A 13,676-nucleotide genomic window follows, 5' to 3' on the forward strand; every position below is an offset into this window, starting at 1 on the left:
AGCATAAATTTATTTTTAGTTTGCAGTAGAAAAATGTTTAAGCTGCTGAATCAAGAACATCTTTGAGAAAATCAAACAAAATTTTTTCGCCATTCTCCACTAAAAGGTATTTTCTGATCTGTTATGCATCGCAACCCATTTGTGGGCTTTTAGTTACACGGTGGGAAATTTCGAAGCCAGTTTCACATAGACCTAGGTGTTACTTTTGCCATAGATATTTTGACCACAATTACCTTGGGATTGTTTCGAGGCATGCGGGATAAAGTGGCAGGCTGATTTGGTATTGACGTGTCCACGTGACGAGAAAAGACTTCGAATATCTAAGTAGACTGTGACGGGCTTCTTCTAGGCGCTTATGACGAATCGTGATAAAAAGAAACGTCTGAAAGAGATCAGGCATGATCGACATGTATTCCTCTATACCAGTGTGCTAATGAAGGCTAAAAATATCTATAACGAAATAATTCAATATTCATTAAATCCAATTTAAATGTTAAAAAGGATTAAGCCACCAAGGGAGGATCATCACCCGTATTCCCATATATAATAAACTTAGCTAGGGCCTAGCTATTCTGTGTCGGCAAGTAAGTTCACATAGCTTTTCATGAATTTCGCCTAATGAAAAAATCAATAAAACCGATGTTAGCTTTATTTTAGTTCAAAGAATCTTATGATATATATATATATATATATATATATATATATATTACAGAAGGAAGTGTCTTCTCTGCATATATCAACCAACTAGAGAATTCGAACAAAAAATGTTCATTAAACGTTATATATAGCTTATGCTACATTACTTTTAGCAACAACGCTGGCAGTTGTAATAGAGGCACGTAATTGCCACAGCCATGCCCGAGAGATCCCCGATCTATGTATCCGTCCACCTGCCGTTGCCCTGGTCGCTTCAGACGCCAATCTAGTTAGCTATACGAATACTACTCTGCGTACAGCCCCCGACCTCGTATTGCCATGCAGTGGCACTCGACTCGACATCATTGTCTCTTGTATCCAGCCGCTGCTATCTAACTTGGAACTAATCTGTTGAATCTTAGCTAAGTGTGCTCTGTCAGCGTCAGGCAAGCAAACCAGCGACTAATGAACGGACTTACGCCGAGAGTCAGCGCCGCCATGGAGTAGCTGCGCTGTAACGCCGCCATTTCTGAACAGTCAGACGAACAAGCGGACGATGCCATAAAACCGTCCGATCCAATGCAATGATGACGAGTCTACCCTGCCCTACCGATACGCTGCCGCTGTTGACGTCGCTGCCTTCGACAAGTCCGAAAGAGTCCGTCGAGCGAGCGCCGATCGCTAACAACTACGGCAATACAAAAACGGCAACTACAGAAACAACGTCAGCAGCAGCAGCAGCAGCAGCAGCGGAGGGAAGCGAGAAGCGACAAACACCTGGCGTTGTCGCCAGGGAGCGTCTCCACGGCCGCCAGCAGCATCAGCTCAGGCTCGGATCGGATCGTCGTATCGCCACTGATGTTACGGCTCCTGCCGTTTGTACCTTAGCCACTACTGCTATTACTGTCGCCGTAAGCGTCGCAGTAACGTCGCTACTACCAACACTATTATCTCCGGCAGACGATTCTGTCACACAAGTTATCCAGTGTCCACAGCGCGGTGCGCTGGCGCTGGCAATGGCGGGCGATCGTTGATTTCGCCTGGGAGGTAACAGTGTTGTTAAAGATGGCCACTAGCGAAAGGTGAGCAGTGAGTGAACGGGACTGCTGTCTGTACAGGCAATACGCCTGCGAGGCAGTGCCAATACAGGGACGGTGGACAGGCCATTCGAATAGGCAAGCTAACGAACGGTGGCGATGTCGGAGAACGTATTTCTGAACGCGGAGACGGAGATGACGTCGAAGACGACAGCGATGCTGATGACGTTTTGGTCTCAGCTTCAATCGGGAGTCGGAGGCGAAACCACCCCGTCTGCGGCCACAGGAGGAATCGCGTAGATTGGATGTTATCGGACGCAATCGGACAGACCTGATCAAGCGGGGTTTGACGGTAATGACAATGTAACTAGACGGAGTGGCGACAGATAAGGCATGTCGATAATACGAGCGGACCAAGGGGTAAGGTGACATGAAGAGGAAAAGGCCGATCCCAGGAACTGTTGAAACTAAAAGAAGTCAATAGAATACGGTAAAAACGAAGGCCAGGCAAGCAAGGAGTCAACACTGGACAGAATTAGAAACATACAATTGTATTAGCTAGAAAATAAGCTCGAATTTGAATTGAGATAGGATGCTAGTATTAATTTAACGAAGCTACACATGTGGCATATCGTCGCGGTAGTACAGCATGATTGGTATTAGCATAGTGAACTAGACGGTCCGATGATATGTGTGAGTACGTACGGGGTTATGTAAGCGACTTGAGACCAAATGTAAGTTAATTAACGAGGCATATACAGTGAAGGAACGATGACGAAGGGACCGAAAGTTAAAAGTACATATAACCAAAAAGCGCGAGAAGTTGAGATATATTGTGTTATCCACGCTAAGACTACGTTTCAACGACCTTCAAGCGATGGGTCGCTCTGTCTTTTGCTAGAGATGTCCCGATATGTTTTACAAACGCTGGCGCTGCTGTTGCCGCTATTGCTGAAGGCAATAGCAGCATCTTAACGATAATAGGGTAGCTACATCGAATGCTTAAGCGCCTGGGGAAAAATTTTACAAATGATAAAAAGCTATACAATGTTTATTGTAAATGTGTGTTGATTTTAGAAAATGAAATCGTTATCGACAACCTCGATTGTTCAGATTGCCTTTGACGATCTCAGCCGCTGTGAAAGAAAATATTATTCGTGAGACAACCCTAGCAATAAACCGTTTCTTTCTTTGGATCCTATAAGAATCCAATGTGTCATTGACTTTATTTCCGTGTTACTGATCTTCTTCCGGTTACTCATTGAATGTACGATCCATATAATTCAGCTATTGCACATATTTATATTACATAAGCAGCGTTTGTTAATGACGATGTTTACTAAGAACGTTTTTAATTGTCCAATGTTAATTAACATACTGTATCATGTTAGAATCGGTGTTGCTGTATAAATAAATTTGATCAATTTTCTTCGCTAACCCGAACAATGTCACGAATACTAAACGCAATTGTAATAAGGGGTCCTCATTTCTCCAGCTTTGTTCTTTCCATTGTTTGTTTGTAAACTCAATTTTGGTTCCATATACGATTGGTCTTCACTTGAAACAGGCATCAGAAGCTAGATTTTTGTACACAATAAGAAAGTGTACTCAACTGCGCGTCTCACAAGCGAACACTCAGAAGTCCTCTTTTTAGCCCAACCGCTTCTATATAATTTAATTGTTTAAAGGCTACTAGGCATATTTGTAAAGCATCACAACTGGCCAACGGGCACCGCAGTGACAGCAGTCGGTGGGGCAAGCACATCCGCTTCGACTAGCGCCGTAGCTGTTGGGCTAGAATTCGGTTAGGACAATTTGTTCTTATCCTGATCATGTACTTAGCAGAGTGGCTATGTTCTCTCAACGGTTATAGAAGAATCAGAAGATTCCCGAATACCATTGGCTTACGATGGCAATTAGCGGCAACGCAACGACCGACCGTTGGTCCGCCGCTTCGCTAACCCCCGGCGGCTGCGGCTGTGGCGGCAAGGTTTAAAATCGACGAAAAAACGAGTTGCTGTTCCAGGGAACTGTTTGGTCAGTTGAAGGGGATTGGATCGACTGGGGTTACTGACGCTGCCCGAGTCGTCCTTTCGTAATACCGGTTTCCTTGTAAACGATGGATGAAAGGTACGGCTTTTAGATCGATCGGTTACGTTCAAAGCGAGCAGGTCTTGGTTTACCGCCAACAACATATTGAAGGAGTGGTATCATGCGAAGAGAAGAGCTACATTTGACTAGTGTTACCTATACGTACACAGGATTGTATAAAAACCGACAAAATCTAAATCTTGTGTGTGAAGCGGTACGGAGATCGTGGGTTGCGTATGTTCCATGCTTGCGTTGGCTCCAGACGAGCACAACAAACATAATAGAATTACATACAAAAACTAGTTCCGTCCGCCCGACCGTTTACTCCTAAGCATAATACATACATCGTTGCACCACAGTGATACGTTTAAAAAGTTCTGGGCAAATTAGGCAAACCTATTGTACAGGCCATTTTTAGCAAATGGACCGTTTAGGCCGCGACAATATCATCGACGGCGGCGCTGACAGCAACCAAGAAAGTTAGCACGGGCATGCGCTCATTTCTCGTAGAATCCTAGTACACAGAAGTGATGCCTCCAGAAGCGATAGCACCCTCTTGCAGCAGCCGAGCACTGCATTTAGGACTGGCAGGGGCAGAATCATTTTTCGAGGGAATTTTTCGTCACATCTTTGTGATTGTCTCTTTTGTTGATAATTTTTGGGGTGCAGCAATACGCTCCATTTTTCTTTTTTCTAGAAAAATACTCCCCTGATTAGCAGGCGTCTCAAAGGAAGTGTGATTAGCCATTTCTCTTTCTGTCGGCCATGTACCTATAGGGGCTTTCAATCATGCGCATTATTCTTACAGGACGTAAATGTTCCCGCGGATAGAACGACATCAAGATATTGTAAACGAAAAAGATATATGTGTAAATGGCCTTACTTTTATCGAGGAGCATCAGAGTCGATTGACGCGACTGATCCCAGCAGCTACTGTAGAAGCTGTTCGCGTCTCGCAATGACGTCGTGCGCCGAATAGGGCGAACGTGTAAACGAAAAACAAACAGATACTCAGTAGATAAATGCATTGGTCACAACTAGACGTATGTGCATGCGCATCCTATAGTAAACAAAAGTGATTTATGCGCGACCGTATCGAAATGTCAGACAAGGCGAAAGTTGGAGCTAGAAAGAGACAAAGCACATTGTTAGAACTTCTGGCGCTAACTCGAAAACACACATGTACATATAAATGTGTATGTATTTATTTACACGAACAACTAGATTCTCGGTTATACTTGTAGCTCATGTTTAAAAGATTCGATCGTGGAAGCGCGGCTCCTTAGAAACAAGCTATTCGTCCTGACAAGGTACTGGCGCAGTCAAGAAAGTAACTGAGTACCAAATATATGTTTATGCAGAAACAATTCGTCGCCCAGCACAAGAACAAATGGAGACTACTGGTCAATTGCGTCATTTCTCATATGTATTGCGCAGATCGTGCATTGAATTAGCGCCGGCCGAGTTCATAGTCAGTAGGCAATTAACGATAGCGGACATTTATTTCCTGTGCCGGATGAGCCATGGCCTGCGACTGATGGGTGAAAAAAAGCAAATTGCAAATGGCAGATGACGATCTGTCATCGGGTTGGATCTCGTTTGTGAAGTATAAAGCAGAAGAGAGCTCTTTGCCCCGAACTGACACCTTGTATGTCTATATTCTGAGAGCAGAACCGTTATCTTTGATTAAATACGAGTTGATTACGTATCTACGTATACATCTAATATGGTGCATCCCTTGCCTGTAACCTGAATTAATGCCGTATATTGTATACTTTTGCTCACTGCACCAGTTCAGCTCTACAGTAGATATAGAGCTTTTTGCGTTTAATAGCATTGGACTTGCAGATTCTTGCATTGCTATCGCTATTCTATTAGGAGTTTTGCGTAGACACACGCATGGGTTTGCTGGCGTGTCACGGTTAATATGTCGTATTGTTACAGTCAGATTTTACCGTATGCCGCTGCCGCTACCGCTGCTGTTGCTGTTGTTTCGGAGTACGAGGCCGGAGGGAGCATCCTTGTTGGAAATCTCAGTTATGCCGTGACAATAAAATCTACTGGTACACAGTACGGTAAAAAGAGCGATAAACTATAGACTTATAATTATCGTCAGACCCATCATGATATTCCATTATCTAACCATTGTCGAACGAGTCTTCAGCATCACAGGAATAGTCAACTACATAATACAACGAGCCAAAATTAACCATATAAATAATCATTATCCTAAGATGAATATTTAGTGAAACATCATACGACCCGTTCTGGATATCTGTGACTATAAAACTACCGAGAATACTTCTGCAATTACCCTCTGTTTAGAGATGCAGGGCTATACTGTGTTGTTATCTTCTATTGTCCTAACATCTACCTCTTTAACGCCCTCTTTGAAACCTGTTGTTTCGCGTGGGTAAAGCCATAGGTCATATTCATTTTAAACTAATGCTTCTCGTCTTCATCTCTCGAGCATCGGACGATGGTCGAACCAGATCTCTTGGTTCGTTCTGGCGACGGTGGCAGGCATCGGTGCCACGGACGAGTATTTTGCGTTGGTTAAAAATCCTACGGTGACCGCTCGCGTAAATCTGTTCGGGTTCGAATATGTGCCGAGGTGAGAAAAAGGTTTGCTTGCACCTGCCTACCTATTTTGAACGACAACAAGGGCCGCTTCTCGGTCGCGGATCTCAGCGGGTGATCATCATATAGTGCTATACGCTGGCATCGCGCAACGTACGCTCCACAATCGTCACGGGCAAATTCACAGCAATTTCCCAGCAACAGCAATGGCGGTCGATCTCGTTTCGCTGATGCGAGAGATGGACCGAGGCCCAGCTGAGCAAAGATTGAGAGGTCGCCCTCACCAAGCCTGGTCTCGGATAAGAGATATGCCCTTTGAAGACAGGCCAACTTACCTGTTTTATCAGGGTTTCATCTTGTTCACTGCCCGAGAATGATAGAAGTATGCGTTGTATGCTTTTATCACTACAGGAAACTCCTACCGCTACTGTTACTACATGTGGAAGCTTCGCGGCATGCTGAAGTCGCCCACATTGCTACTCATGGTGAATCGACAAGGTGCATTACTCGGCAGGTACACACGGCCGCGGACGAAAAGCGATGTTGGCCAACGAACAAAGAATTGTATTGCATACAGAGCTCCCTCTGCTCTCTTTCGATCCAGCCATGTATTGTACCATTTCGGACAGATTCCTGCTAAAAACAAGCACACGCAGTACGACTGCGAGGTATCACCCGCCGAAAGCAAGCTAAGTAGCAATTTGCTACCGCCTTTGCAGACGCTACCCACAGATCAGGCTTTTTGTTTACAACAGCGGCGTCATCTTCAGAAGCGTGAAAAGCACATTTCAACGGCTCACTGCTGATCAAAAGCTTTGCAAGTGCGTAGCCTGGGTGGCGGGAAATTTACATCTCCCACCCCTTTTTCCCCGCCTTCTGACCGCTTTTTCATCACAGGCGTGGAACGTAAACCTTATCTTTTTATTTCGGCTTGGGCGTACATGCAGTGTTGTTTTATATGCTATTATATCTAAGGTTGTTCTTATAATGGCTCATTACTCATTACATTTTCGGCTACTATTTTCAATAGTCGCCGTTCACTCTATACAGTTATTCATTGGCGTCATTTTCAGCTTAGTTAGTAGTTTGAGATGTAAAGTTTTTCAAGGGTCCTCTGTATAAATACGCTTGTTTGTTCCTCGTTTGAGTCGTCCTGAACACAAAACAGCCTTTCGCAGGCCTGCCATGGGCCGCCCGTACCCTAGCAGCAACGGCAGCATCATTGCCTAATGATGCTGCCGTTACTGCTGTTGCTGTTTCTAATGTTATTGTCATGTTTTCTGTCGCTGCTGCTGCCATATATTGCTGTGTAACATAACTGAAAACAACGCTCAGTAGTCGTAGCCTGACGTTGGACCACGCAGCGTTCGATGATGTCGGAGGCGACGAAGGGCGAAGGGGGGCCCTGTTGTCCTGATCCGATGGCGCAGTTCCCTTTGCTAGCGAGTGCTCGTTGCTTCATCGTACTTTAGTCTAAAGCGTTTGCTTCGATTCTGCGATTGTGGCTGTTCGTCCGGCGGCCGTTCGTCCCTCTGATCAATTTGCTAAGCCGGAGTATTATAACCTCGGCAATTGTCGCTAGTGTTCTGCTGCTTTGAACTGTACATAAACTTATAGTTTTAGAACACACAGGCAAAAATTGAGACACAAAAGCCAGAACCGTAAACACGCCCAGCTTCCTCCTAGCTAAGTTTCTTGAGGCAGCCAAACTGTCTCAGCGTCCCTCTTTTTTGAGATAGATATGGTTTGGAACGTCCCTACGACGACGCTTGATGGGTGTGCGCGGTTGTTTGTTTGTTTGTGTGTGTGTGCGTGTGTATTTGCTGCTGCTGCTGTTGTTGTGAAGCAGCGGTATCAAACAGTCCAGTCGACTACACACACGTCGGGCAAAATCATGCAGCAGTTAAACAACAGTGGAAACAGAACGAGAATCTCTGTTCCTATTGAACCGTGGCGCGAGCCTTCGTACCACGATTGCCGTTGCAACGTCCGTATTTCTGCTGCTCATATTGACGTCTTTGCTGATGCCCTGTTGTGGTGTGTGGTAATGGTGGCCGTGCTGTTGTTTTTGCCATTCAATTCTGTAACCAAACAACGCCTTTTGTTGCCTACTGATCATATACGAGTAATTGAAGGAGATGAAGATTGAACTGTTGCTTGGGCATCCGTTGCTGCAGGCTCAGGTTCTACTTGTTGCGTTGTAGTTACCCTAACGGGCCTAGTGAGCCTTGCTTGTGTTCATTCAATGGCGGTTCTGCTGTGGCAGTAGCAGCAGCAGCCTGGACAGTGATAGTCGCTACGGTCGTTGACGATGCGGTGTAATCATCCTCGTCGTCTTCGTCGTTACAGCGTCGACACCACCGACCGCCCGGGAGCGCTCGGCCCTCCATAGCCAGCGGCGCCGGCAACGAAACACCGGCAACAACTAAAGCGTTAAGTCAAACGGCCCAGCAGCGCCCGTCGCCATCACCAATGCCACTAGAGTCACCAGGAAGGCTGGAGCGCCGCTTCTGCTCTTGCTGGTGCCGAAAAAACTGCCTGTTAGCTGGAGAGCGATTCGGCGAGCCAGTCAGCCAGCCAGCCAGCCAGGTAGCCCCGCTCTACCGGGACGAGCTCCGACTGCATGTCTACCAGTAGAAGCGCAGCACGTCGCAGCAGCCGGCAGCGGAGTTACCGGAGAAGCGAAGCACATTGTGGTGAGCCCAGGGACGACCAGCTAGCGAACGGGCTACTATCGAGAGGGTCGCTGCCGGATTCAAGCGAACCCGGTCAGGCCAGAGCTGGGAAGACGAGCCGAAGAACCCAGTCAACCACGAGCATCGAACACTCGATGCTGGTACAAAGAGCACGACTACACGAACCGCGGCGGCGGCGGCATCTGAAGCAGGCGGAGCGGAGAACAGCTACAACGAAGACAATAACGGGGAAACGGCGAAGGTTTCGTTTCTTCTGCGAACAGATGGTCGCCCCCTACGAAATGCGGCCAAAAAGCAAGGGGGGTAGCAGCATCCGAAAATGGAGAAGTCGAAAAAGAAGAGAACTGACAAAGAGTCGCTGGAGACAATGGCAGCGAACAGCAACGACGAGGACGATATCGACATTGGTGACGCCGATAGCAACAGCGGCGGCAACCTCCCTAGGAGTAGAAGCGACACGGGCGTCACTGAGACGGGAACGAAGCATCGGCCGAATGAGCGAGCGAGCATCCGATTTACTCAAAGAACAGCGAAGAGATCGGCTTTTTTCAGGTCTGCGTCGCACTAACCCATCGACCGACAATTGAACTTAAGGCAGCGGCAGTGGCAGCAGCAACATCAGGAACCACAACGAAGATGAAAATGACTTGAGTAGAACGGACAGCAGTTGCATCAGGCTCCGTCAGGCGAGCCGCCGGCATCAGCAGGGCGTACATAACGTATGTATATTTGCCCTATACTGCGGCCTGGAGAACTACCTACCTGCTCGCTTGCCTGCCTGATGCCTGCTGGCCTATCCCGATGACGTCTGATGCTCAATGCCATCAAGAATAAAGCAGCTCCTCCTGAACTTTGCTGAAGAACGACGACGGTCGACATCGCCATCGACTCCATTGGCGGTGGAACGAGCCGCACTGGCGGCAGCAGCGGCACTAGACAAAACCAAGAGCGGCTCAGTCGAGTGGTCTCGGTTGAAGCGGCGATCTTCGGGCTCTCACAGTGGCTTGCCAGGATTAGATGCTGCGCCCGCTGGCTAACAGAACTTCGCCAGCAACAGTAGCATCAAAAAGATTGCTCTTTGCCTTTCTTTGTGTCGCAGCGTTGGCGTTGTCGTTGTCTGGACCAGACGCCTGCATCGTTTCCGCCATTGCCGTGACACTAGTCACCCAGCAGAAGCCAAGTTGAGGCAACAAACATGTGCGTAGTTGGGGGCTGTTCTTGATGTTGATGACTCCGCATGTGACAGAGTGTTGGTCTGACCAGATCTAGCCCCCCCCTGAAAACGGCGAAGTGAGATCCGAATGGCCTGCCACGAGTCACTTCGGTGCTGCCTGGCAGTGGCGGCGGCCCCTCACACCTTCCGACAAAAATAACTGTAATAATACCGCAGTTTTAAGCGACGGCAAGAAGCGCTAGTGACGATGCTGCGGTTGCCAAATCGCAGCTGATGATAAGAGCGCTCGTAGAGCTATTTCGAGAGCGTCAGTCAATACATAAAGCAGTCAGCGAACCTGTATTGGTAACATATTGGGGAGACGCAAAATTTGAAACATTATCGTGTCGTTAAGGGGCCGATAGGTTGACTGGCTGTTGGCTATTATTGAGAGCACTAAAGATTGTTTGGCTGTTATAATACAGTAGAAGAAGAAACTGATATTGGGGGGGTGAAAATAGTCTTCAGTTGGTCACTAACGTTAAAATAAATAGAAGCTAATAAATGGAAGTAAATATCAACATTTTTTTTTTCCAAAAACTAAAATCATATGGTGTTTATGTTTTTGCCAAAAACTGATAAAGTACAAAGTTTAAGTTTGTACTAATCTATGGATATGGACTAATCTGATGTATGGATATTACAACTGGAACAAAAGCAAGCGCCTAAAACCGACTTGATAAATGTATATCGGCAAAAAAAAAAGAAGCAGAGCATAAGCGCTACTACAGTCGTGAAGGGCATCAGAGAGTTCGATAAAGTTTATCGATGCCTTAATAGCTTTCGTTAATATCAAAGGTCGACAAACTACTGTTCAAAACCCCGCGAGCAGTTTGGATCTATCGCAGGCTGCCAAAACTTATCGTAAGAACTACTTTGACCAATTAGATTGCGGGGAGTGAAACAGAATATATCGTCCTGATAAGATTGATGTAGTTGTGCTGCTTTAAAAACATGACCCTAAGCACAACGGATCGATGTTGGCTCAAGCACGCGTATCGCGAGAACATACATGAAAAGTCCTTAAAGGGAATCAAGCAAAAGTTTTTACAGCATATTCATTTCTCGGAGGGTTTTTGAAAGCTTTTTCGATGTATCTTGGAAAAATTCTCTCATACTCTCACTAAAAATACATTGTTCGAACACAAATACGAACACTGTAATAAGTCTATCCAACAAGTGCCACCATTAAAGCTATGAGATTAGCTATGAGCAGATAGGCCACCTCTATGTCTACGTCGACCGCTTAACCCGAAAGCTAAGAACAAAACCGAATTACCTAACTGATCGATCATCTCTATCTATATACATTACACCGCCCACATTGCAGTATATAGCGTACGTACAATGATATCCTGCTTCGATTCCTAGTGTTCTATCTGCAGCTATCCTCCATTAGTACTTATGTGGAATAGTGGTTTGGCTAGAAGCATACATAGATCGAGCACAACATGCCGATCTGTAATTTTTACTCAACAAAGACCTGCGGTATGCCTATCGCTTTTGTGCCTTTTCCCTGCAGGACTTTGGGTTCTATCAGAAATACATGTTAGCTGTTGCCTATACTAAAACACAATAAAACTTCTGCGAGAATTCTAAGATTTGTGTTGCCGTTGTGACGCCGCTATAGAAACGACTTGTGCTTGGTGGAGCACGCGTCCACACACGCGCCAAACCTGCCGTTAGAACCGATTGCCTGGTGGGAGCCCCTAACGAAATCTCAGCACTCGGTGGATTGACTAGAGGTCGTGGTGATCGCTCGGCAATCTCCACCATTATCTCAGGTTGTTGAGACATTGATCACAGAAACATCTGGCCCCGGCCTGCGGGTCGATCGCACCGGGGCTAGAATCTGAAAGGCTCAAGTCACCCTACCCAAGTCAGGTTAAACAGGCAGCAGATGGAACACGGACCGAAGACGTACCATTCTACAGGGTCGTCGAGGAGGCGGCCGCTTCCGATCGATTGGAGGCTACCTTTCTCGCCGAGAATAAATCGCCGGGAAAAAAAAAGATGAAATTAACGAAAGCGAGAAAAATACGCCACGAAACGCCTTATCTAGTAAAAATTGACCCCCGAAGAGCCGGCTAGAATTTAACTCGTTCCATAATTATTCGCTAATGCCCTAATCTCATATTAAGTATAGCTATCTGTCAAAGTCGAATTTAGTCATTGTAGGTCACTTAGGGGTGGATCAGTTCTTTGAAAGAACGGGTTTTACGTTAGGATAATTTAACGTGCACATCTTTTAGTACTCCTGTGGGATAGGTATGGGTTCTAAGTAACTAGTCAATTTTTATGTAACTAGACCTCTATTCGACCAAACACTACATGTTGGGTTATAGATATCGGTAGATGCTCAAAGCAGTTCTAAATAATCGTTTCGGAGCCAACACAAAAAAAGTTAAAAGATGACGTCATCAAGGCAGGACAACTCCGGAATGAGAACCGTTCTTATTGAAGTTTCATTAAAGGAGTACGAGCGCTCAAAATAATTCGCGTTCATTGAAGCATTTTATTCATACTTTAGTTTCCTAGTAGTTAATCCGTTATTTATAGGTACCAACAAAGATCAATAAGGCTTTCGTTAGGTACAATTACATTAAGTTCAACAATAGATTATTTAATTACGTGCTTCCAGCTTTTCGCTGCAAATAAAAACACATTGCAAAAGCGACATTGAAAAAAATAGCGTGGAGCCCCGGTTCGAACCAGAACGCATTCAAATATGTATAATTAATATTCTCGGCCAATAAGGTCGAACAGCTTAACACAAAGGAGCAACGACTGACGGTACGTAAACGGACCACGTAACTTGCAAGGCGCAAAACTTGAAGTTGCTTAACGTTACAATGACCGCCGGCTCCCCCTCACTGCATCCCACTAGCATATTCTGGCATATAAGACGAACGGCCAGCAATTTAGTATCTAATCTGCTACTCTTTCATGAAAAAGACCATTAATCTCAAAGTGTGGGAACGTAGAGTGTACACATGAACATTCTGAAGAAGAACGCCGACTGACGCTGAACTACCAAAAGGAATTACAGCGTAAGGGGACAGAATCGATAAACTATTAAGACATTAAAAAAGAAGAGGTTGAGGATTTTTAAAAAAATCACTACTATTTTTTAATCTTGAGTACTAGTCCTAGTGAGCAGTAGACATTCTGACATTATTAGAGCATGATGATAATTAGCGAGCGAAAATTATCAGCTACAGGCTACTTTTTGCCTTCGGACCAGTATCGTGGTGCTCAGAGAAACCTCTGACGAAGCTGCATGGTTTTTGGACGCCTACCAACAGCTCGAACTTCACATCGAGAGCAATGTCAGGATAGCATTATCTCATCAGTCAAAGGCTGTGGCACATCAAAGAAGACTAAAACTGTGGCGTTTTCAACAACGAAACGCACCTTAACATA

General features: G+C 45.7%; 2 protein-coding genes across 3 annotated transcripts in view; one reads left to right on the plus strand and one right to left on the minus strand.

Moving 5' to 3' along the window:
- LOC111252623 (uncharacterized) overlaps positions 1 to 13,676 on the plus strand; it is a 28,267-nt gene that overhangs the window by 7,609 nt on the left and 6,982 nt on the right. The gene's annotated exons all lie outside the window — the stretch shown is intronic.
- Positions 1 to 13,676, minus strand: part of LOC111252624 (centrin-1-like) — a 26,617-nt gene continuing 12,941 nt past the window's right edge. Inside the window, exons 6-7 of one of the 2 annotated variants that reach the window (XR_015330695.1) lie at positions 4,648 to 4,706; positions 1 to 382 (exon numbers count right to left, since the gene is read on the minus strand). The gene's annotated coding sequence lies outside the window, so the exon portion shown is untranslated. The remainder of the gene's footprint in view (positions 383 to 4,647; positions 4,707 to 13,676) is intronic. The other variant, XR_015330696.1, reaches the window with a different exon arrangement.

This window comes from Varroa destructor, unplaced genomic scaffold, assembly GCF_002443255.2.
Source record: "Varroa destructor unplaced genomic scaffold, Vdes_3.0 BEIS01000006.1, whole genome shotgun sequence".
Taxonomy (NCBI): domain Eukaryota; kingdom Metazoa; phylum Arthropoda; class Arachnida; order Mesostigmata; family Varroidae; genus Varroa; species Varroa destructor.